Below are 27,490 nucleotides of genomic sequence, written 5' to 3' on the forward strand. Positions count from 1 at the left end.
GAAAGCAAAATATTCCACCTAGTGCGCATTTATCAAAGTTAGACCTCTCTATTATTCTAACACACCTGGAGTTGGGTGAAGAAGACACAGAAATTGTCAAGAGGCGCTAATTTGTTTGTTTAAAAATTTAGAAGAAAAATGTTATGAAAGTCAGTGTTCTGGCTAGAGTCAACATTCGGAGTGGATCGAAAGGTCACGGGGTCGGGTTTGATGTGAAACAAGGAGGTAAAGTTTTCCCAGCATTCTTATTGGGGATGAGAAGAAGAAAGAGCGTCTTCCAAAGTCCCGTTTCTCTGGTTGTCACTTTTTACACGTAATGTGTGCATGGGACGTGCAGGGATGTCACAGACAGGCAGTGAGGTTAGGGTGATAGATAATGGTAACGATGATGTGCTCGATCAGCATGGAATGGGTTCAGAAAGAGAACAAGTTAAATTTGGGATATTATGGGAGTTTTTTTGATGTCCTTGGACACATTATGAGGTCAAAGTTTGTTCAGCGGGCATCTTGGATTTATAAGTCATTCTCACTTCATGAAGGTTACATAAATAATATGCAAAAGTAAAGCAGCACATTCATTGATATATGTACTATTAATTATTCAACAAGTCAAAGAAAAAAAATTTACATCCAAGTTTATGATTCCAATCATACTAGAATTTTCAAAGCCAACTGAGCAATCATCAGACCCATCACAAGTCCATCATCATTGTCATCATCATCATCATTATCATAATCATCACCAACATCATCATCATTCTTTATCAACAACCTTATTAACCAGTGACATCAGAGTAATCGAGCATCAAATAAATGTTTAATAACTTACAAAATTTGATTGAAAATTTGTCATGGATGGCTCAATTTTCATGATCATTTTGATTCCCATTTCAAAATTAGACCCTCAATGTCAACACGCGACACTTCTTCCACCAGAGGCAGACAGGGGACGAAACGAACGAACGTAACAAACGATGAGAAATATTGGGGGTAACACGGACAGGGCCGTTGATTGACAGGTGCTGGTATAGTCTGAAGGTGCTAAAAGGTGCGAAAGGACAAATTGTCCTTCTACTAAATGTGTGAAGTCAAGCTCATAACTGTTTGACAGCCCTGCCTGCCTCCTAAGAACAAACTCAGACCTTTGCAGTCGAGGTGGGGTTGTCCATTGATCGAAGGTGTGTGAGTGTGTGTTCGGAGAAGAACCACGTGTTGAACGACGGTGGAAAGAAAATACAGTCTGTGACTCAAAGAGTTGAAAATAAATAACAAAAATCTGTTTTACTCTTTTTTCCCCGCTAGACCTCTTTTTTCAACAACACATGTACTTTCTAAAATTGTGTGTATGTTTATTTTAGGTAATTTGAGGAAATATATGATACTGAGCACATCTTATATTCCCAATCAATCTTAAACAATAAATAAGCATACCGTTACAACTGTTTAGGTCATCCACACAAAACAAACCACACACTCAACTCACATACAGAGGATGCAACAAAATTCTACTTTTGAACCTGTCCGAACGGGCAACTTGATTTTATAAGCACTTGCTCGAATACCGAACTGTTTAGTTGCCATAAAATATATAATCCTATGGCTATATATGCACATTGAGATGAAAGTGTTTTGCTTGCCAATGTGACAGGCATGGCAAAGAAATAGGAATATTTTTTTGTTCTAGGGCAAGAGGGCAAGTTGATATTGTAGCGCCCTGTTTATATGATAAGATTGTCAACTTACATGCAGCAGACTGTCCAATGGTGAGAACGAGAACCGTGGCCAGCACCACCACTGCAACACAATCTATTCTCCACTGCTCCATGATTCAAATGATTAGATGTGTCAGTTCATTGCAGTGTGAAGGCACCTTGTCTTGTGATCACTGAATCAAGAAAGAAATAAGAAAATACATCATTATTTATATTATCAAACTGTTAATGTGAACGCATCCAGATGTGCAAACAAGGCATCACATGAGTATAGTGTGAAATGGACCTAGTCTGGTGATCACTGAATCAAAGAAAGAAATAAGAAATATATCATTATTGAAATTATTAAACTGCTAGTGTGAACACATCCTGATGTGCAAAGAAGGCATCACAAGATGGTAGTGTGAAATGCACCATGTCTTGTGATCACAGCATGAATGAAAGAGAGAAATGGAGGAAAAACATGGTTGTTATCATAAAAATGCTAGTGTGAATAGAACCTGGTGCACAAAAGAAGTCATCATGAGATGGCAGTATGAATGCACCTTGTTATCGCTTCATCATAGGAACGAAGAGAAATGATATGGGTATTTCTTTTCAGAATGCAAGTGAAAACAGAGTTACCGTTGAGTAATAAAAAACATCATGCATACCAAATTGATTGTATATATCTATAGGCATTTATTGCACAATTTAAAAAACAATCAATACAACAATAGAATCAATCAATAAAAACATAGTGCTACAGCAATACTATAAAGAAACTTTTCATCAGTCAACTTCAGATTGTTTGTGTCAAGAGGCCCATCTTATTATCAGTGTAATGCAAAGACAGGGTGAAAAACTGTCAGTGATTATCACAATGTGAATTGATGCAGCCTTTTAACCCCTGCATCAAGGGGGAAAATCCATGAAATGATGTCAATCACCCCCAAGGATTAGTTTTTCAATACATGAAAACAAACATAATTCTATGAGTGATTTATCTCCATCATAAGCACTTATGATGTTCCATCCTGTAATAGCTTGTAATTATCCCTGCAAAAGCATGTATGACCCTGCCTTAATCTTGATAACACCATGAAATAAACCCATTACCTCAATGCCAGAAATAATCCTCCGCTGCAATTCAGTTTACACACACCAAAAAAAATAACACTATGCACCCAAAAGAAAAGAAATCACCAGTGCAGATAGTACAACGTTGTGTATTATGACAGTTCAATCCCTGAAAGAAGCCCCACAAAATTCCTGCCTTCACGGCTTTATCTTTTGCGTTCCGTATATCCAGTGTTTAAGCGTACAAAGTCACGGTCATTATTTATACAGTAGTGTCGTCCGGCCGGCGCTATAAATGGTATTCAGTGATGTCCGACACCATGGCCGTCTCATGCGAAGATAAATAAGTAATCCAGGTTAAGTTTCCAACGGTGCGACTGGACGGTCGGCGCAGCAACTCGCAAATGGTGACCCGCGACCGATGCGGACGTATATAAAAGGCAGAAATGGGCACGCAAATGGGTGCTGAATTAGGGAGTATAATGCTGAGTGATTATAGCCGTGTCCCGACGACCGACAACGTTCGCAGTGCCAGTCAAGTACGAAGGATGGTGAAAGGCTTGTAAATAAGGTTATACAAACACATCCAAACAGTCAAATAGACTCACTGCACCTCCAAAATATCAACTTTGCCTGCGACAATGCAACAAACTCGTCTTTCACTGGAGGCTATATACAACGACAGCATTTTTCCTCTAAAAAATTCACTAATCAATCACGGCATAGATATGTTTGGAATTCTTCCTCTATTGTTGATGATTTCTCTTCACCTCTGCACGGTGAATGAAAAATAACCTCCATTGTGTTCTTATTTTTCTTGCTGTTGTTGTACTTTTCACCACCGGGCATTCGGGTACATGCTAAATAAACAGAGGGCGAAGGAAAGAACACTTGGAATAGAAAATGGAGTACCAGTTGAAATCATTTGTGGTTTTCAAATGGGAACTGATATTTTAAATAGGAATGAAGCTTGAATGCCTATATTTGGATGATAATTAACTTTTGGGCTAAATTCTTTTGAAAGTGAGAAAGATAAAGCATATGATTTTGAATCACATCAAAATAAATGAAAAAGTACAAGGTTTGAGTTGATACGGTTTCAGAGAAGTCACAAAAATATGAGTGGGTAAAGTTTGTTCAACTTGCTCGTAAACAACTGTAATTAACTCTACGCTGCTTCATGTAACACTCATCCCTTGGTTTGATAATTTGTGCGAAAGCCAAATTGCATTTTGCCTGACAGCATAAATCTGTAATGAAATTTATCTGGTACTAAGGGACAAATTACACAGAAAAACAAAACTGAAAGCAGGAAAGCTGGACACAAATTTGATCTATCTGAACTAGAAAACCATACTTTTTCTTTTCTCCCACATACACTAAAACTTCCCATAGGAGAAAGGAACATGTGGAAAAAATCAGACTCCTCGAAAATCAAATTGATCAAATTTGTGGAACAATTTCCATTGATTCTGCTGGAATTTGACCCATTTCTCTTTTTTTTCGGAAAGCTTCCCTTTTATCGCCTGACTGATCAATAGAGCCATAAACAAATCAAACCTCCCATCGTCTGAAAACTCACAACCCAGATTCTCTCCATCTCTCTCTAGATACCTTTTAATCAGTCTGGCAGGAAAATAAGACGCCATCTTGAAAACCTATCTGTCTCTTTCCATGGCACTCAAATTATCAAATATGATCTGATGCACGTAGAGCAATTGGGGCCCGGTGAGAAATAGCGCTTTCCTCCAATTTTCCACAATTTTCCACTTGGGGGAAGACGTTGTATCCTGATCTGATGGTTTTTCCACCTGAGTATCTTTACAAGTCCCTAAAGTTATTAGATTGATGGAGGCATTCACAACAAAAATCTAATTCTAAATGGGAAAGTTGTATCCGAATTACCTGTTCTGATCATTTTTTTTCTACCTCAGTGTCTTGTATAGTCCCACAAGTAATTGCATTGAGCGAGGTGTTCACACTACAACTCTAATCCTGTAAAAAAAATTCCCCTGTGTTTTTTTCCAACCGAATGTCTTTGAGAATACCTAAAATCATCAGGAACCATTTCAGAATTCCATTATAGGATAGTTTCCTTTCCATGTGAATGTCTCGTATAACCCTGCAAAGACTTTTATTGGGGTGTTCATACTAAGAATTTAGTCCTACGTGGAGGAATAAAGATTCCCCTCCCTGAAAGTTTGCTTCCTATATATACCTGTGCGTCTTTAAAAATGCCTAAAGTAATGATAATATGATAGATGATGGAGGCATTCACATAAGAAATTATTCTTATACAAAGAAGTCATATCACAACTCCTTAATCTGGTTGATTTTAAAACCAGAGTGTAAAAGTCCCTGAAGTAATGGGATTAAAGGTATATCTCCTAAAAATGTGAAAACTTTATCTCGTTGGTTTTGGCATGAACATCTTTACAATCCTCTGAACTTATGACACTGATGGAGGTGTTCACACAAAGAATCACATTGGATTTGACCCATTTTTTTTCTCAAGAGGGAGTTTGCAATGTTTCCCAAATTGGATTTCTCTTTCAATTACACCCACCCCATGACCGTTAACAAACTTATCTCTTGATGCGGAGCAAAATTTTGATTTTACAGAAAGGAGAACATATAGTGAATGTTTCATCAAATCTGTCTAAATCTGTCTTGCAATAGAAAACTCCTCAAAAGATAAATTTCAATCGCAATTATCCTTTGTAATGTATGCAAAGTTATTCATATCACAGATCTTCTTTTTTTTAGAGCCAGAAGTGCATTCTTTCATCACTTTACACAGAGTTGACGCCCTTCTGCCTCAAAACAGAAAAACATCAAATTTTACTTCAAGTCTGACCAATTCACTTCTCTCATCATCATTGAGAAACATGATAACTTATTTTATCGAGAGATGGATTAAATGAACACAGAACACCAGGATTATTCAAGAGTACTTTCAAAATGGAAAAGACCTCCCCGTGGGGTTCTTCTGTCAGAATATGATGAACTTGGCAAGTAACAGAGCAGAACACATAAGCACTCAAGCAGGTTTCAGAGGGGAGGAAGGGGGTATGATCTCCTACAAAATTATATTGAAAGGGATAGCCTGGCTTCCAGACAAGATAGATAATTTCAGATTATTTATTTCACTCCTAGTAAATAAGACCGAGTATAACCACGTTTGCAACAATAATAATAATATTGGATATTTATATAACGCACATATCCACATGCAAGGTGCTCAAGGCGCTCTGAATATTACCCGGCTCTACTAGGCTGCGGATTTCGGCACTCACAGCATTCAAGGAATTCCTTCCTACCAGTACCCATTTAACACCTCGGTGGAGAGTGGCAAATGTAGATTAATGTCTTGCCTAAGGACTATCATATCTTACACTCTAAATTTCTCTACAACAGAAAAGAGAGTGAGGTTAGTCTATATTCCAGACTAAGTTCAGTTGTTTCTAGAGAGTGGAAGACTTTATTTGTGCCTGAAAGCCAGACTACGGATGGAGGAGAAGAGCTTGAAGATACATACTGCACAGGAAGTTAAACCAAGGAAAAATAATATGAAGGTAAGATATAAGCATGAAAGAAGGAACATTATGAAAGCCCTTACAGACAGGAGATCATTTTTGCAATGTAACATAAAGCAGATGAGACAGCAAAAATGATGAGCTAAGAATCGCAACAAATCCAAAGACGCACTCTGGAATTCCTTCATCGCTGCCTGAATAAAGACGAGAAAGAGAACTATAACTAAAAACGTCATCACCTTGCGTTGGCCATGACATGACAAGTCTCCTGGCAATAAAGAGCAATAATATTTGACTAGATACCCTTTCATTGGAGCCATTTAACCACCAATTATAAAACTTTCATGTAGTGATTCTTTAGTAAACATGGCCTGTTTGCAGTTACACCCAGTTCAGGTATGAAGGGCTGTCAGGCGGCTTGCTTGCTCGCTCGCTCGGAGAGGGCAAAACTATTTTCGTTGTGGACATTCTCACGCTGGATGATGAGCGTTACGGTTTATTTAGACTGCACACGTGAGTAGTCGGCGGGGAGGTCATGTGGTATGGAGAAAGGCACGTGAAGGTTACAGGTTCCAATTGCGATGTTGTGAGTCATGTAACCTGCGGGCTAAAACATGCCAACGGACACATAAGCAGTATACCGGTAATGCCCAAAACATGCATGGGCATCAGGTGGTCGACACACAGCGTTAGAGGCCTTAGAGTGATAAAATCAAAATTTGATTGTATTCTATTCATTTTTAATGTGTGTTTGCATATTTATATAAATTGATACTCAAAACATAATGAAAAAATCAAACTAAATTTTTGATAGCAATTGAGCAATTTGACCTTCCTAGTGCATGTGCGCATGAACAATGCCTTTCTCATAATAATAATTGTTCAAGGTAAACATTTATAACAGAAATTAGTTGAAAGTCATTGCTTTATGGTTAAAAAACAATTACCATAATGCCAATCATTTTTGAACTCTTCCAATTTGTATTAAATTGGAAGTGATTTTGAATGGCTCTCCAAGAATGAAAAACAGTTATGATAAATGGGCTGTAATTGTCACACCTGTCAAATAAAAAATAATTGGCTAAACACAGCAGTGCAATCAAGCCCTTTCTTTACTCTTCTATTGACGTCAAAAACCCTTCTTATTTGATCAAGAGATCTTACGAAATAGCCCTGCAGAATACGTCACTGTCACTGGGTACTCATCAAGAACACTGCACATACTCTATGCAAATCCGCCTACACATTCTTCCAACAATGGTATTATGTGGTTTGTATGAATGCGAGCCTCTTGGAACAGTAAATCTCATGAGAACAACTAACAGTATAGCAACGTAGTAAAGTGAATCATAACAAAAACATTACAAAGTTTGGAAAAAAGACAGGTTTTCCCCATATTTACTCTATATGTGTTGTTCTCAAACGTTTGGGGGAAAAAAGAATTGTACAAAATTTCAATCTTTGTACACTTCAACAGCTAGAACATATGCATGTTCCAGCTCTTGAGCTTAATTTCTCTGATTTTTTTTGTGGGGGGGGGGGAATAAAACATCTGCCTTAAATGGAATTCACAATAACTTTTTGGTACTTATTAAAGTATGTATGCAAGAGGCCATTTCATAATTTGGGGGAATCTGGACTTAAATTTTGGGCACCCATGTGTCCCGGGCACCTCCTACTAGTGTCAAGCCCTTTTGTGGTAATTATTTTTCATTCTTAAGATTCTTTATTGAGCCTTGATCATCAGAGCTTGGACTTTGCTTAATCATTGATCAAAAAAGTGTAAATGTCCTTGTCACAAATTCATGTTTGCTTTTGATAAATTATCCTTCGTTTATTCTTATAAAACAATCAATATCATTATTTATCTACAAACATCCCTGTGAGTTTTGCAAATCAAACAGATCAATCTTTCCCCCAAATTGGTTGAGTGACTTTTCCCACACCTTTCTATCTCCTCTCCACTGATTAAAATCAATATTTTTCATTACCTTCTCACACCCACAGTAGAAATCTTTCTCTTCTCTCTCTCTCTCTCTCTCTCTCTCTCACTTTGTCTTTCCTCTTTCTTCTCAAAGTCATTACCTAGGTAATAGTGTCAAATATTGCGCAAAACAAATATCTATGGTTACCCTCAATATTTGTACTTTTGAAATAAAAACCGACAAAGCTGAAGAAAAGCTTCCACACATGGTTGAGTGGGAATTATGATCGGTAGTAAACAAAGAGAGACAGATAGTTTAAGAGGAGATCGAGTTCTGGTGAAGGTGAAACAAGAATTTGTGCTCTTCAGCATTCTCAGCACGTCTGTTCGGAGAAAAAGACCATGGTATTGGTAGAACTGTCCCCTGAAAAAAGGATTGGTCTTCAAGTGCCATCGTGTTCGACATACGGTGAGAAAAAGCTGACTAGTTTGGACCAAACTTTCAGTTCACACGTATGTATAGCCCCATATACCCATTTCTGTGTGCAGTGCATGTTACTTTCAGCAAGATCAAACTCTGATTGTTAAAAAAAAAACATAACAGTATATCAAAATCAATTACTATGTAATACACAATAACATTTTCCCCAGTCAATTCAAAACAGTTCCTTTCGAAATGTAATTGCCTAACCAGAATTCAACTTTTCACCTTTAAAATCATCATAGCAACCATCTGTAGATACACTTCAAAGTTTGCGGTGAAGTGATGCAGGACCTTTAGAGTCAGTGAACCCGTGAAAATATGAATAAATGGATTTTTTGCAGTACTTTTGTCATGAGACTGCATATGATGCAATGCCTTAAATAATGCTTCTGGCAGTTTCTGTAATAAAAATGCCATACTTAATCAGACAAAAAGTGTAGCATTTCAACCTTATCATCCGAGTGCCATAATGCATTATTCAAATCATTATGTGAGTGTGTGAAGAGCTTTTGGGTACCATTCTTCTGCCTTCTAGCAGACAATTTTATATTGGAAGCTTTTAGTAAAAAAAAAACAAATGTTATACAACACCCTGAAGAGAAAAATGCTAAAAGTTGAATCTACGACCAAAATAATTGTTTTGTTTACATTCAATGGTTGCCAGTCACTGGCATAAATTAGGATTAATTATTGATGAGTAGTACAGGACGATACATAGTATACAAGGATAATGCGACTGAGTTTTAATAATATTCTTTTTCAACTTAGTTTGATAGTTGAAGATGTTCATCGAGTACAAAAAGAAATTTGATACTTTTATTAAAGTAAGCAAAAAAAGAGATTATTAAATATTTTTGTTTCTGATGATTGTAGAGTTTTGCAAAGTAGAAAAATGTTTGAAAGAGAATTAAATGATTGTCATTGAGAAAATAAGACTTCATTTCCTCATTTGTGCATTGCCAATATGACATCATGACTGATCATGTAAAATTAATTCTGCCCTTGGCTTTTGAGGTTTGTAACACGAGTCAGTGCCACGCATTATGAATGGCCTAAATAGATTACAGACATTGTTCAAAGGTTGTTGTTGTTTTGTTGTTTTGTTTTGTTTTGTTTTGTTTTGTTTTCTTTTCTTTTCTTTTGTTTTTTGTTTTTTTGTTTTTTTTTTGGGGGGGGGAGCATTTCAGAAAATGTACAAGTAGATGGAATAGGAATCAAAAATGAAATGTGTATGTAAACATTTTGCAAGAAAATGAAATTTATAGATCTGTTTTACACCAGGCTTTTATGGGGCTATTGCCAAATGTTTGATATAGATATAATGCCATGACAAGCAAAATAATTCTGCTTAAAACTTCAAAATTTGCAATTTCGAACAATTACTCTAAATATAAATGAATGCATGCATCCTGCAATAGGAAACTTTCCAATTTTGATATCAGCATTAACACTTTACTACATTATGTTCAAGATCAAAGTTGTTTTGTCGTGTTTACCCTGAAGTAGGGTTACAGTTAGTATAAGAAATGGTGAGAACTTGAGACAAATGAAAAGAAAGTGGAAATAAGATATTGTTGATCGTCACCCTTTCATATTCTTCCAGGAGCAGTATAAGAAGGTATCAAGGTATCTTAGGTTCAAGATGCCTTCACCCGTAAGCATAGTATTAACCTCTTTATAAAACCAGAGGCTTTCTCCGCTGCTGGTGCTAGCCTGAGTTCAAAGAGGGTAGTAATTTTTTAAAATCTATTTAAGAGGCTAACTTCCTCACTCCATATATAATTCTAATATCTATTTCAATTGAACACCATGATGTAGTGGGATGGAAGTCCACACTTTGAAGAACTCTGAACATTAAAAGATTTATAGAATCTGGCAAATAAAGTTAAATCTGCCAGTTTTATTGGAAGGTGGTGAGGTCAGACTGCGAGGCATCAAGCCTTGAACGAGGCTACCAACAACATCCAGCGTAACACTGTAAGCCTTTCGCCGGAGGTAAAAGTGGGTCATATACCTGGAGCACACATGGACACTCCTTTCAAAACCTATCTCCCCTTGGATCTTCACACTGACATATATATTTTTGATCATAAATATGCTTCATATCAACATATCAAATCTCATTCCTTAGGGGGGCTTTCAATTCAATAGGCATTTGCAGTGGAGAAGCAATTGTACCAGTATATGAGAATATATATCTTAGAGCAGATTGAGATGTTTGGGGTCATTTTGAAACTCAAAACTGACCAAAAAAAAATTGAAAGCAACCTCTAAAATTATAAAGTCCAGAATACTTGTCTTGCAGGCATCTTCACAGGTAACTTCTTCTTCTTCAGTAGCAGTACAGGCCACCATCAGGTGCATTGTCATACTGTTGAGGTGCAGTGCAGATGTATGTACAACTGATAAGATGTGGATGGTGGGAGGGGGGATACAGGGGGGGGGGGGGGGTACATATTTTGGAAGGCTAAAAATATCATCAGATCATATCATATAGTTATTTCAGTTTCTATCGTCTAGCACAACTGAACTGACATCAAGGGAAGATGGAGGGCTACTTCAATCTTGCTCCACATACTATATCTATCACTACCCCACCCAATACACTTCTAAAACAAACCGCTCCACTAAACCACATACTTCTCCGGAGTTCTCAATCCGTGCCCGAGCATGCTTTCGCATGGAGTTTGGGAGCAATGCGGTGATGTGGGAAGTCAATGGATGCTGTCGAGATGCCCCGCTGGGCCAAGCCATCGTTGGTGACCCCATGTATCCCAACCCCTATCCAACAGTCTATTACCAGGTCACCCTAGCTCCTCTCCCCATCACCACAGAGTAAAGCGTCTTACACAAAAATATTTCAAAGAGACATTGCCTTGCCAATCAATGTTTCATGATGATGATCTCTATGAAACAGTTATAAAGGGGATCTTGAAGCTCGAAATAACAACATAGAGGTCAGGTAGAAACACACACCAACAAAAACAAAAAACTGATAGCTAGTTCAAAATCAAGTTAAGAATGATGAATATATTATACTATTATCTATATAAGGCTTCAAAGTGGTACAATAAATCAGTGTATTTAATATCTTTAGCGCAGTACCCGGATGACTGACCAATATTGTTTTCGTATTGCTCAGTCTCAACAACGATATCGATATCATATCGATATCTCATGAAAACAAAGCCATATTTACAGAAGAAGGTAAAATGTTGCTATAATTTCGCTAGTCAGCCTGATATAGATAATAAAATTATTATATGGCTTTTCATGTGATACAACAATATATTGTCATAGCTCGAGCAATATATTCTTGTATCACACTCAAAGCCATTCAATATTATATAAATATCAGCTCTCTCAACTTACAATATGATAAAGTTTCAGGTTAGTGCTTTCTTTGTCAAAAAAGAAAAATGACAAAAAAAATAAATGATAGCCTTTCAACTTTACACTGGAGTGAAGAACCATGATTAACATTCAATCTTTCTTGTAACACCGTGGGGGAGACCCCCACTGTGAGCTTTATTATTTTGCTCGGATCGGGAGCGACGTATCCAGCCCTGACTAATTGCAAATAATTCTTGATATGGAGAAGCAGGGTTTGGTTCATTAATAATCACATTTTCATAAAGAGAATGAACTACAGTAATGAAAGAAATTTGAATAGTATAGTCCAAGTAATATGGCAAATTATTATCGAGTACACCTACATTCTACCCTCCACATCATGATTCCATACACTTGCGATTCTTTATACCAATACCTATCTCATTTTCAGTGCCGTGATATCATTTATTTTCTAAAGCGTATGGACTCTATCTATCTCATATATAGAAGGACATATGTTTGATATTTTCCATTGCACATTTTATTTGAAGAGCTACATTTGCTTGACCTTTTGGGGTCCCAACTGCATTTTCTAGGAGAGGATCAGTATTTCTTTTCATTAGAGAACGTTCTAAACATGCACATTCCTGTGACCTTTGCAGTTCCCGATCGTAGTTTACATAAATAACTAGGCAGGTTTTCTTTTTAATGCACAGAGAGAATCAATGTGATTGGAATTCTACTCCACACTGCTAGAAAATCAATGTGAAATGCATGACCTTTCTGCGACGGCCCATTCAAATTGCAATTGAAATGAATAAAGTATATATATCTCCCGCATCCAGTAAATCTTCCTTTGGAATACTATCCAGCAGATGCAATCAATCCATCTTCCGCTGTTTTTTCGTCGACTCTGGAACGAAAATGCCCATCCCGTAATCTCTCGCGGAGCTCCTTTGAAAGCCAAGCTGCCATAAAACTTGCAGTCGTAACCGGGGGACTTCCATTACCCGGACAGGTTAATAAAGGTTACCCCAATGTTGCATCTAAAAAACCGTGCAGACACGTGAAATGAAGTGATGACTTCATTAGGCCCCAGAAAAATCGCACCCCCCCCCCTTTCTCGATCGAGAAAGAGAAGAGGTAGGAGTGATTCATGTGTTTACAAGGCACCTGGAAAGGCATGCCACTATCGTCAGAGCAGCATCGTGCATCTCTCCTCGAGCCTCTAGGAGAAGATGCTAGTCAATGCACTGAGAGAAGAAAAATGTTATCTCATTCTACGGTCGTTGGTTTATTATTTGTGGCTCTTAGAACCACATAGATGCCATCCAACTCCCCGGAAAAGAGTCATTCCAAGATGCTATTTCAGTCCCAGACAATCGATAATGTGAAGTTGAGCGATAATGAAGAATGGCATCTCCAATCTCCTATCAAAAAGGAACAATACTTTGTTGTTTCTGGTATGAAGTTAGGAGCAAAATAGTGTATAAATAAGAGGAACGGAAAGCAGATTCCTGCAGAAAAAATAAATGAAATGGCATTGTTCATCTACATGTCTTACAATGTACCATAGTTTTTCTCTCTCAACTTTTAAAAGGGTGTTCCCCTTATTCCTGTTACAATCAATATTGTCCCCCAGAACACATATAATTAATTGAATTCAGATGGCTTCATTCATTATATCTTAATTCTGTGTGGAAATTATAAACATTCTACATTAAAACTTTTCAGCTTTCGTCAAAAGGAAAGGAGGCAACATAAATATTATGATGAGAACATTGGTTGTATGGTACCAGCATGTTAAAATATAAAAGTCATAATGACTGCTCTCTGACAACCCAAAATTACAACAAAAATCAAAGCACACACCAGGTCACATCAGGTATCAAGAGTTCAACCACCCTCACAGGTTACAAAACGTTGCAAAGCCCCTCTTTGCGAAGAAGACACTCTTCTTTCCTTCATCTTCTCGGGTATTTCCTCTAAAAAATGCATGACAGAGGGTGATGCAGGAGGGAGGGCTTGAAGGGGGTTTAGGGTGACATTACCCATCTATAAAACATGCACGATCAATGGGGTTCGCTTTCTGCAAGGATGTTCACAGGCTCTCTTAATCTGGAGGGTTCTACAAACCAACTGTGCGTGATCCCATTGACTCCCGCTGACTCCAGTCGACTCCTGCTGACTCTCGCTGACTAATGCTGTCCACTCAAAGTGTGTTCCCACAACATTGAAATATGTTTCCATGGTATTTTGCTATTATGATTAGGCATGATGGACTTTGTGTTTGTGATTTTTAATACATAGTGCCCTCCTATTTTTTTTGAGGAGGCATACAAAGTTACAAACCAAACAAAAATACACCTGTGATGACTGCAATGGATCCAGCAAGCTCGAGCCAACTTACGATGCCAATTTCAAATATTCAAACTAAGCAGAAAACACAGATTTTGGCTTTGCAAATTTAAAACCCCCTCAGGTTCAGCACCTCACCTCGCCCCAAGACAGACTGTCCTCAAATTTCCTCTTCACCATTCCATGACCCCTGGAGATTCATGTGGCACTTTTGTGAAGTCCCTGCCCACCATCCTACACCACTCAAGCTTTAAATCAAATTAGGTGTGATTCCTAAAAAGCAGAGAGTATCCTTCCTTAAAGGTGAACTCTTAAGATGGTCAAGTTTCGGAGGTAATCAATTTATAATTCTCACAAAATCCGACAAATTCACATGGAATATTAAGTTCAAGTAACAAATAAACTATGATGTGCCAAATGAATGGAAAAAATGGAAGATTGTACATCAAACAATCAGATATGTGTTTAATACGGCTGATAAAGCCCATGAATTGACTGTGTAGTCCTATATGTGTAAGTCTGTGATGGTAGTTTTCAGCATATAGAGGCCCCCTAAGTCAGCAAGTTTTTTACAATTTTGTTTAAATTTTGACGGTCCAAATTAAACAACCTGTATGCATAAGGTAAATGAAAAACAATGCAAAAATGGATTTTAAACAATTTATCTTGATATCTAGTTTCATATACCCTTTAATTTTGAAGTTCTAGTAAGTCATACAAATCTCTAACAACGTCAATCCAAGTGTGATGAAAAGTGTCTAAATAAGTTGGCCGAAAGATGAAGCTGAGCGGCCATAAGCACCCAGGGAGAAGAAAATTGGGAATGAATGTTTGGAGATTGATCAGGTGTAAACTACACTGTCAACTCCTATCTTCCAATCAGTTGAATGAACTCACTTCTCACTGATTTAGCTGCCAGGTGATGGAGTTGGGAGCTAATCCTGAGAGAGGGTAACATTTCACCAGGATTTTCTTCATCATAGGCTTTGCATGGGTAAGTGGAGAAACGGGTGCACTTTCCAATGTTGCCCCATCCATGCGGAATCATGTTAGTATTGGTAATGCAGCACCTCTGTCCCGTTGCTGCGGTAACGGTGAAGGGTAATGGAGATGTTTAGAGGAGGGTTTGGCGATGCACAAACAGATAATCTCGGAAGAAATCTCTGTTTTCGATTAAATGAGATCCAATGATCCCATCCCAGTGGTCTTCAACACTGCACAGTGACGGTAAAAGAGTCACAATTACGTTCGGCAAGCATTGCGTCATGGCCCAGCATTGCTGTATATTACCTGTTATTCGTAAAAAGCTGGTATTGCTGATTTCATTTTTGTTTGCCATTCACTTTTGCAGATATGTCAGGCATTGCATTCCCCTGCTTCTCTTTCCAGCAATCTTCTCTGTTAATATTGTTTTTTTATTCTAGATTATCCTTTCTGTATATGTGACCACCAAATTGCAGTTGCCTCTTTCTTATTGTGTTGATTAGTGATGGTTTTACAATTGCTTTTCTGAACACACTTTTTCATTTGATATATTTTCTTTCCATGATATATTTACTATCTTTCTCAAGGACAATTAAGGTCCTGAAGCAGTCTCTTATCTACTTTCAAGCTCTTTGTTTATTGTCCAGCATTCAAACCCGTAGAGAAGAACTGACCAGATATATGACTGTAAGAAACAATTTTGGACTTCAAAGTGTTCTTATTTTTCTTATTCATTATGGATTTCATCAAATCAAATGTATCCTTCCACATTTAATTTTTTTCATGTTATCTCATGAATACTTTTCCCATCTGATGCTATAGTATACCAACTAAGTCTGAGGATAAGAACTGAATTTACATAATTCACAGCACTGCTTGCAAAACTCTTGAGATAATCCATGTCTCTGCCTCCATCCAATCGATGTCCACAAGGAGAACATTAGGAAAGAACATATGCCTGAGGCCTTTCATCCCTTCTAAAAGCACACGCCACCATGGGGATATAACATGCTGTATCATAAGGCATGTCCTCATCAGCTCTAGATTGCCAAATATCCCGCTATTTGAACTATCCCAATCGCAAATTATCTAGTTAATTTGGGCTTCATCAGCCCGAAGTTGCAATTAGCTGGATATTTGGTCAAGATAATCATCCCAAGATATCTTGGGCTAGTTTGCAAGATATTACACTATTTGTCCGGTGCTTCTTCACCAGCCCGAAGACTCGCACTATGCTCGAACACTGAGCAAAATATCTCAAGCTAATTTCTCGAGCTTGAGTTTCAAGTTTTAAGGTAAAATCTTGAGCTGATGAAGACGCAATTTGTAACTTTCGGGATTATTTCCCAAATCAGAAATAGCTTTTTGGCAATCTCAAGATGATGAAGACAGGCCTATAGCTTTAGAATGCTTGGCATGCATATATAATGTAATGCACCACATTGAGATTTGAATCCACTCTTCTTCACCGTCTCTCGTTGACATAACCTACCTATCCCCTTGTGAGTCATTGATGCGTCTTGCCCGAAGCTCACATCAGCCTTTATCTTTTTTATGAGAGACCGGCATGTAACATGTTGTCGTATCCATGTCTTAACACATAGCCGTAATACACGTTGTAGATCATCGAGTCCTGGACACCATGCAGTATCTCAGACGCAAGCTAATGTGATTTTCTCTGGTGGGCTTATACAGAGAAATGAAATTAAGCTCTTCAGAATCATAACTGATGTCATTACATCATTTACATGTAGCGATAATGCACGCCGTGGTTCGTCGAACCTTGCATATCGTCACTTGAGAGCCAGAAGCATGTTAACTCTCTGTTAAAGTATACCAGTTCTGCCCTTTTGGCTCCAAACAGACAATATCTTTGACACATGCAGGCTAATATGATTTTGTCGGAACGGTTTACGAGAGAAAAATTAAATTTCTTCGAAATCACAAGTACACTTTCTCCTGGAAGTGGTATCATCACGTGTAACTCACACTGTAGATCACCTAGCCTAACATAGCTTGATGGAAGATGTGAATTGGTAATGTGATTCTCTTCAAGTGGGTTTTCAGAAGAATCATTTTTGGGGAGCTTTGTGAATTTTACTATCCACCTTGCCCTAACAAAATTTGAACTTTGTATGAAAATGGTTTGAATGGACAGTTTCCCAAACTTCCCAGAATCTGCCACATGCATGAAATACATAATACATCAGTAGTAGGCACAAACAAATCTTTTTCTGTGTTCTTATAACTATGAAATATTCATGTGAAATCTTAGGGTCCAATACGGTCAAAAAACCTCCTCGAAGTTGTTTACATCGATGCTGTCCCTTTCATCTATAGCCAGGCTTCCCGCTCTGCATGTGAAGTTGGTAATCATATACATTGACATTTGAAACAGTATTCTCGAGTATACTCTTGATGTACATGTAGCAGTCTATGTAAGTTGAGTAAAGTATCAAGGCCTAGTGTCTCGGATAAATCACAAATTCTCTTGGAATAAAAAAAAAATACAGTTTCGTTCTCAAGAACTCTTGTGGAAATTTTTCTCTAACATACATGTAAAAGTGTTTTAAACTGGCTGGAATACTCCCCAGTGAAATGTAGAGTGAGCGCTGTAAGGCGCAGAATCACAATAGAATCCAGGGACAGGGTGAGCGCCTTGGTCACTGACGATGTATCTGGTAAGGCACTTTATAATAAACAATTATTTCTATTATTTGTTCATCTCTTTTTTACAAGAGCTTTTCTGAAGTTTTTACAGAGATCTTGTGAGGACCTTTCCAGAGGTTCAATGCTCTCTCTCCTCCCATATCTATTTTCATGGCTCTCTTCCCCCCCCCCCCCCAATATCTCTCTCTCTCTCTCTCTCTCTCTCTCTCTCTCTCTCTCTCTCTCTCTCTCTCTGTCCTCATAGGTTTCTGGAGTGCTATGAGCGCAGTGGTGAGTACGAGGTGTTAAACATCTCACTTCTAATACCTAATATCGTTGAATTAAATATCTCAGCAGGACTGTGTTTAAGCAGGTTAAACTCGGGTGATTCATGCACGGCCTACGATGAACATTGACCTGCTGGTGAGGTCATCTCCTTGGCTGCAACATAACCAAATTATGCATCCCCCCTCCTCACCCCCACTTATCCTTTAGGGGTGGGCACCTAATCACATTATATACCCGACCAAATAAAATTTCATGACAAGCCTACGCCATGAGAAATACTGGAGACAGTGTTTGCAAGGATGGAGATGGATATAGGGAGGGGGCGGGAATGTAATAGAGGGAGGAGAAGAGGGGGAGATCGAGGGAGGGTTAGGGAAGGGGAGAGCGAGGGTTAGGGTGGGAGGGAGAGAGAGAGAGAGATAGAGAGATAGAGAGAGATAGATCAAGAGAGAACAAGCGAGAGAGAGAAAGAGAGAGAGAGAGAGAGATACAGAGAGAGATAGAGATAGAGAGAGATAGAGATAGAGAGGGAGAGAGAAAGAGAGAATTGGGTGGCACCAGAAAAAGACAGAGCGAATGGCAACATCAGAGACGGAATGAAATATGAGAAGTGGATATTACACAATAATGAAGACTAGTTGGACTAAGAAAGCTCCAGAGGGCATGGTATCTGATCCACAGGACAGACAGATATCATGAAAAATGTAGTAAGCAAATAAGAGCCAGTGCAGATGACCAATCAATAAGTTTGTATCGCTCGCAGAGACGGTAGGTCGAGCGGGTGTCGCGGAAAGTGACTCACGATATAACCCGGTCTTCTTTTCTATACGCTGCCTCTGGGTCCGATGGTAGAGGGATAGACAAGAAGTCTGCATCGTGGTGCTCACTTAGCCTCCAGTCAGCTCCATGGGGACGGGCATGCACTTAACCAAAAGAAGCTCTTGCATGCCTTCAAATAATGATAGCACTTGCACGTACCTTCCATGAGACGGCAAACGCGGTCAAGATTCGGAGAGAAAACGTCCGTCAAGGCTCGCAATTTTAAAAAAAGAAATGTCCACGTATCCCTCAGATTTTTGCACAGAGATTTTAATGGTCAGTGGTAAATTTGAAGAAAGTTTGTTATTACAAGAAATATGTATGATCCTCAAAAGAGAATACACTAAGCACAGCACAGATGATCAAACACGTATTTATACTACTCACAAGAAGGAAAAGGCTTTTCCAAGCAAGTTGTTTTGCTTTCATATTAATATATCAAGAATTATACATGTGGAATCCTATTGAGTTATCACTGGGATCCTCATTAGTTATCACTAGAATGCATTTCATGAAAGGGTTTTTAAAGAAAACAGAATCAAATTGTGCAAATAAAGTTTTTTTAAACCACAACTAATGCTGGGGAATGAATACTTCAAGGCAAATTTAAAGGGTATGTGTGGAAGATCCTATATTGGCATCTTGACAAACCCTAACAACCTCCAGCACTAGACAGAGGGTGCGCTGGGACTTGATGAGGCAATCGTAAAGGCCCTTAATCCAATCAAAAACCTCCCCAATTGTATTAAACCACTTTGTGAAATACTTCCTGAATTGATTTCAACTGTGTAAACATTGAGATTAGTTCCTGCAGATTAGGTACCTCTAGTATGAACTACTATTACTATTAAAGTATGCATGTGATATGCAATCTATGAGAAATTAACCTTTGCTTTGTTAATTGTAAACTCATTAAAGAGACAGGTATTAATAGATTAATGGATTAATAGACAAATTGACATGAGACTGTAACTATATAAATAGCGTTTCCGTTGTACATGCCCATTTATCATTTATATTTCCTACCCTCGTTTTATATTGCAAGCAACCGAAGGCATCATAATGACAACATTATTAAAAAGAAAAAAACAAGAGTATTTTGAATGTCTCAATGCGCCCAAGGATTTAACTGCAATGTCTAAACAATGTATAAACAAGCAAATCAATCAAAAACATCATTCCATATACAAACTACAAACATCTCAATTGCATTTGGTCATGAACTACACAAGAGTAATGCACGTCTTCTTCATTTTTTTGCTTTTCCTTCGTTCGTGGCTGAAGATGTGCGAAATGCGAAAGGTGGCCTTGGGCGATGCATTTTTTTCTCTCCTCCTCTCTTCATCTCATCCTATGAAGAAGACGAGTATTCATAGAAGATCATGTCACTAGGGAAATGACCTCGACCAAATGAAGATGCTACGGTCTGGCAAGCACTAGCAGCCAGTTTACAGGACTTCATGAATATCATCCAAGACGGAGAGGATAATTCAGATATGTAAAATTGATGTTTTTCCGCCGAGACATGGAGGGCGAAACGGGAGCAATGTGCTTAAAGAGATCATGATGTTGCCGGCGGTTACGCGACATTAAGTCTTCCACTCAGCTGCTTGACTTGATCTAGCTGATGCAGAAAATGGGCGAGATTAAGACGGTTTCGTCAACATTTTCTGCCGGCCTTGTATAGCATGAAATAGAAGTCATCTGAAAGGATGATATCTAAATTTCATGACGTGCAACATGCCCCATCAAACTCAGTTGAAGCTATATATTTTTTTAAACCTCAAAGGCCTAATCCTGGTTAAAAAGATTTTTGATGTCTTTATTTGCACACAAAATAGTCAAACACTGTCATCATTCTGTAAATATATTCATTTTCAAAGTATAAGTTGCCCCCCCCCCCCTCAAAAAAAAAATTAAATCCCACTTGCTTTCATACTAGAGCCACCGGCTTCCATCGGTAACGGGTAACTTCAATTGGTTGATATAGTAGAGATGAAGCAGCCATTACAGTTACATGCATCTCACAAAAATGTCTTTTAAACCCAAATTGGGGGAACATTTATTTCTAAAAAGCATTCAAGACAGACAGAAACCATCAATTCTCTGAAAAATATCCATTTTGTGAGGAGAGTGTTCAACCAAATTGGTAATTGAGGCCCACAGTCACATGAATAATTGATGAATAGCCAGGTTTTGAATTTTATTGAACTATTTCCCCCCTCCCCCATTCCAATTTCATCTTGAATGCATAAGCTGGCCTTCAATTTTCTGCTATCAACACTTGTCATTTGGGTTGCAGAAAACCTAAGCTTGCTTATTATTTCTAAGGTCAGTTTATAGCTTCTATTGCGCATACAATTTAATAAGTTAGCTTAATCTGGTAATGGAATAATTTGGAAACAATTACCATATTTTTCTTGCCATCAATCATCAATTGTCCACTTACAATGCAGTATTTCTTGGTATTACTTAATGGTTATTGATTGAATTGTATTTGCAGCATAATACCCCCTTAAACACAGCCATATAGTGGTTACATGTCTCCTTGGTGCTGTCAGAACTGGTAAATATCCAACTTTTATCTGGTGACCAAAAACTTCATTTCTGTGAAGGTGTGAAACTATCCCAGATTTTCATCCTTCATAACTTGTGTTTCCACAAGAACATGTGTATTATATCACTCTTGAAAGGTTCTGGAAAGTGAGAGATATTATTTTTATCTCAGGTTGGAATAAATGCAATCCAATTGCAAAACATGATGATTGAACTACGATACCATGTGAATGTATGCCCTTATCATGAATGAATTAAGGTATGCATTACGTTTTGAATGACAGACTGTGTATGTTAGAAGTGAAATCGACTACTATTTAAGATATAGGGGCCTACATAATCTATCCCACAATAAATCCTACAGACTTTTCTTAATTACTAAATTTAGGAATTGGGAAGAATTTCCAGGAAAGAATTTTCAAAAAAACTGTTTTAATATTATGAATCCCCATCTTTGCCATCTCAAGACAGCTTCAGTTTTCTTGAAAATTTGGCAAGATATGAACACCTCTCGTGTCACCTTGCTGAAAGAAAGCACTAAAAAAAAAGGTTGCTTCATCCATAAAAGCATGTAATTGGACAAGTTGTATTGTGAATGGAGGAGGAATTATACGACCAATAAGGGATTATAAGCGAGAGTGACGAGAACAAGGGTTGGATAGGTCCATTCATCTATAACAGATCTTGGCGACCTTGGATCCAGATCAATAGCTCACCTTTTCGACAAGCCGCATAATTGCCCATATTAGGCGCAGGGTTGCCATGAACGAAGAGAGAAGGGAGAGATGGATGGTGGTGGCCTCGTCACATCACAAACATTTGCACAGAGCCTCAATTGTCAGGTCGACCGAATTAGCTTGGTTATTCAATAAGGGAATATTCGACTTCACTCATGCAAGCGTTGGTGGGTTTGGGGAAGGTTAAGAGAGAACTGAGCTTTCAAATACTACCGGTTTTACCGCAGAGGCCTGCGAGATACATTAACATACATGAACATTTGATCGGTTTCACATGCAGATGCAGCATTGGACTTGCAGGCCAAAATGTCAGTTTGTACGAGTAAATCTTTCTACTCGACATAACAATGTCATGTTTAGCTATTAAAGGTTCCCCCATTTAAAAGAAAATTTGTCCTTTCAATAAAAAATGTATGCAGAACATCTGGAATACTATTTTAGTTCTCAAATGGTAATATAAAGACGAAAGCTTTCCATCTCTGTCGCTCTTGCTCCCCCTTCCCCCTCCTCCCTCTCTCTATCTCTTTCCCTCATTCTCTATTTCCATGCATGTAGAATACCCATTCATCAAAAGGTAAAAGCACCTGCTTGGGATTCTCATTTGACATATCTCTGAATGGCCCGTGCCACATCCTTTATCAAGTAAGCAGGCTTGGAGTTGTAGCTCATTGGAGCTCACAACATTTCCATTTCTACCAAAACAGAGCATGAGTGACTGATATACACACCAAAGAAGATATATAAAGAGAAAGAGATACTACAGAAGAAGCATACAGAGAGACAAGAGACAGAGAGATATACAGAGGAAGAGATAGAGACACAGAGATAAAGTGAGAGAAAGGGGGACAAATGAGAGAGAGAAAGACATGCAGAGGGGGGAAATGAGGTTACAAAAGATAGAGCAAGAGAAATAGAGGCACATTGAGTAAGAGAAAGTGTGAGAGAGTGTGTGTGTGAATGAGAGAGAGAGAGAGAGAGAGAGAGAGAGTGACAAGCAGAGAGACGAAGGGGGAAAATGAAGTTATAAAGACGTAGAGCAAGAGAAATAGAGACAGAGTGAGTGAGAAATAGAGAAAGGGAGAGAGAGAGAAGGAGAGAGAGAGATAGAGAGAGAGAGAGAGAGAGAGATATGTACAGAGGAAGAGATAGGGAGAGAGTGACTAGCAGAGAGACGGAGGGATAGAGAGAGGGGGACAAATGAGACAGAGAGAAAGACATGCAGAGGAAAAATGAGGTTATAAAGACGTAGAGTGAGAGAAATAGAGAGAGAGTGAGTGAGAAATAGAGGAAGAGAGAGAGAGAGAGAGAGAGAGAAAGAGAGAGCAAGAGAGAGAGAAAGAAAGGTAGAGTCTGAGTCACAAAGAAAGGCAGGTACGATGCCAGGTGGGCAGTGTGAAGAAGAAAAAATAGACCTACGTGTGAGCTCGTTTAGTTGCACAGATCAATAATCGTTAGATGTTGAGGTTTGGAGGCAGGCACATCAACCAACCTAATGTTTTTCCTTATCGATTCCTCTGCGGCTATGATAGCTCGACTTGAAATAATGTCAACACGGCTACAGAGTGGCTGTTTTCTGCAACACAGATAGATTTGTAGGATGCCATGAGGTCTAACTGTAAAGCATCACTCAAGGTTTCCTTCACGGTGCAGCAATATGCATGAAGAAAAAGGCTTGTATTTCTTGACAATTAAGGTCCCAGGTGGGCAGACGAAAATAGATTTGTAAAAAAGAAAAACTATATTTTAGGAAATCCTAAAAATGCATTAGTTTGAATTTTATCATTCATCAAGCTAAGGAGTTATTAGTCTAATAACTCCTTCATTAAACCAGAGTGAAAGCATTTCTTTCCTCACAACTGTCTTCAGCTATGTATAGCGTAAACAATGATGAAGTTTATCCCATGCATCTATCTTAACACATCATGATCCATGAAATGTGCTGAGACTTTAGTAATATTACATATCCCTACTCTGTGTGTGTGTGTGGCCAGTAGCTACATTCATCGAGCTCCACTTGTGCTATTAACTCATTATCCCCAATATACTAATCAATATCACTTGATAACAATTCTGGGTTTGTGTAGCAGTCAGTACGAGTCCTAATTCACTGAATGAATTGACCTCCTTGCCCAGATCAATCTACATGATAACAACTATTTATCTGCCACGGTCAATAAAACTGCTATCCATTATCATATTAGCGGTAGGATTGAAGATTCACTCACATTTCCTGCATTTGATCAATTATCGGTATTGGGATTAAAATTGTCTACATGGATAATGGTATTTTCAGATGGATGTACTGTGATGCTTATAAAATGCCTGACAAACATGAAATTTATATCTTCAGCACTGTCAAAGTTAAAGACAGTTGCTAGGAAAGAAAATGTTCTCTTACTCTGGTTTGTATGCCAACACCAGTCGAAATGAAATTTCAAAACATCTTTAAACTGTAAAGTATATTGTAGCATGTTGTACTTGTAGCACTATCAGCATATTAACCAAGCAGAGATATGGTAATGCATTTTGAAACATAACTGATAGCATGCATAGCAAAACAGCTCAATCAGGTAAGAGATGCTAAATCTCAATCCTCTTCAAATTTCACATGTTTTTGTGAAATATCATCTCTTTTATAAGACATTAATTGCGCTACTCATACCATTTTGGACACATTTTGGTTCAAATGGTCTCACAGTAACTTTAATAGTAGTACTCAATAGCATCTCCATACCTGCACAGAAAGCAGGGCAGCGTCTGCACATTACAGGTATGATGTTGCTAACCAATTCATTAGATCTATACCGCTTTCTAATATATCCATCAAATTCCTGATGAGGTGGGATCCAGTCGATTAGATTGGGATTACCTGGCAACTTTAATAGAGAAAGTGATAAAGCTATTGAATACAATCAAGGCTTTTTAGGTGCTTCTTTGAGCGAAGAGAATGGCATTTCCCTTGAGAGACACCCCCCCCCCCCCCACCCAACGCCCCTAACAATACATTTCTTTTAAATGTAGGTCAGAGAGATGAAGAGAGAAGGAGAGAGGGGGACGGACAAAGCTAGAAATCACTTTGTATTCTTAAATAGCCCTCCCTATCAATACCTGCTACCATAAAAATTTTAATCAATTCTTCCCCTTTTGACCAAAAGAAGAGCTATGGACCGGTCAGCAAGACCCCAGCAGAGAGTAATGAATGAGATTAAGAAGACAGGTATGATGGCATAAAGCCAATTCCCAAACACAATGGGCAAGTGGTCTTAATAAGACCAGTAGAACTGGCTTATTTAAGCATCGTTCCCCACAAGTGAATAAGAAGGTCTTCAAGATGAATAAAGATAGAACAGATAATTATTTGGATTGCATGCATGTGAATGTGGCTAATGGTTGAACCATTGATACTAATAGGTCTTGAAATATAATAATGAAGTGGATTTCTGTCATCATTAGTGATAAGAAATAGCTCAAGATTGTAACTACTTGCTTGCAAAACCTTGAAATAAGTGAGCCCCCTGCTCATAAGTATCACTCTCACCATAAGTTTTGACTCACTTTCAGGTTATGAAACCACGAGTGTGTCTACATGGTCCTTCACTTTAAGATAACCCTGAAGTTCAAATCCATGAGCCAAACTTCAAGTTAATGAGATGTCATGTGAACCAAGCTTTTATCCCATATCGAACTGTTTACCCCCCTCCCCCCCCCCCCCCCCTCCCCATCAACTACTTTCAGGCTAGATCTCTTCTTTAGGCCTGTTTTCATCAGCTTGAGATTGCCAAATAGCCTGCTGTTTTTTATTTGAGAAATAATCTTGAAGTTACAAATCGCGTCCTCATCAGCTCAAGACTTGACCTCAAAACTTCAAGCTCGAGCTCAAGGAATTAGATCAAGATATTTTGCTCAACGTTTGCGCATATTCCGAGTCTTCGGACTGGTGAGGACGCACCGGACAAATAGCGGGATATTTTGCAAACTAGCCCAAGATATCTTGAAATGATTACATCTGCCAAATATCACACAAATTGCAACTTCGGGCTGATGCAGATGCAAATTAACTGGATAATTTGCGATCGAGATAGTTCAAATAGCGGGATATTTGGCAATCTCGAGCTGATGAAGACAGGCCTTTTGAAACTTAACCGCAACAAATGTAAATCTTACCTCTAAGGGTTCGTGAAAAGCTCCTTTCCCTTCAACCTCCGAGTGTCGTATCACTGATTGAAGAATGCTCTGAAGAAAGAAGAAAGAAAAGGTTTGTTGAAATACGAGTAGGATGCTTTTCCTATAAAGATCCCAAACGAACGAACGAACAAAATCAAGCTCCTCCTCGTACTCCAAGGACATGAGCTCTGTCAATGTTTTCGATTTGATGTCCTTCGATGATCGGAAAGGGATGCTTTTACGGAGCAAGCGCCCCTCTGCCCTGCGTCCCATCTATTCCCCATCTATTCAGAAAGCCTTCATTGTATTTCGATGGAGAGTTAATGTAATGACTTCATTATTATCTGTCATCACCCGACTTCACTTTTATCGAGCACGCATCCCACAAAGACATGATTTAAATGTGATTCTATCTCCATAAATGCTCAAGGCTTAATTGGAACTAATCCGTCCATTGCTTTTGTTCCCATTCTTCGCTAACGGCAAGATATTGATCGTTCGTTTTTACTCCCGAGATCTCAAGACTCCAGCATCATCACGACTATAAAGCCCCACCTAACCTTTCCTTTCATGCATTCGTCTAAACGCAATGCTCAATAATGCAACTTAATTTCAAGCCAGGAACATTTATGGATTTCAATGGTGGAGGCATGAGATCAAAGTAGATTTTATTTAAATGGTGGAAATTGGTCATAAGAAAAGGAAAGAAAGTATAATGCAAAGCAAGAATTGTCAATAAACATTACGCGAAGTGCTCAAGAAAAGAAACCTATATAAAGTAGGGCTGTCAGACTTTCAGTGAAAAACAACATCAATAATACATGTTAAGCCAATGCAAGAAAAGAAAATGAATAATCTTACTTGTTTAAAACTCTTTAAAAAACTTC

The 27,490-nt window shown here is 38.3% G+C and overlaps 1 long non-coding RNA gene across 1 annotated transcript; it reads right to left on the bottom strand.

Moving 5' to 3' along the window:
* Window positions 1-869: 869 nt before the first annotated feature.
* On the bottom strand, window positions 870-27,416 carry LOC105445501. Its single transcript, XR_004066146.1, has 2 exons — window positions 26,604-27,416; window positions 870-1,885 (listed from the first exon to the last, which is right to left on the bottom strand). It is a non-coding gene; the product is annotated as an uncharacterized LOC105445501 (long non-coding RNA).
* Between the last annotated feature and the right edge of the window lie 74 nt (window positions 27,417-27,490).

Source organism: Strongylocentrotus purpuratus, unplaced genomic scaffold (assembly GCF_000002235.5).
Source record: "Strongylocentrotus purpuratus isolate Spur 01 unplaced genomic scaffold, Spur_5.0 spur5_scaffold_3, whole genome shotgun sequence".
Taxonomy (NCBI): Eukaryota; Metazoa; Echinodermata; class Echinoidea; order Camarodonta; family Strongylocentrotidae; genus Strongylocentrotus; species Strongylocentrotus purpuratus.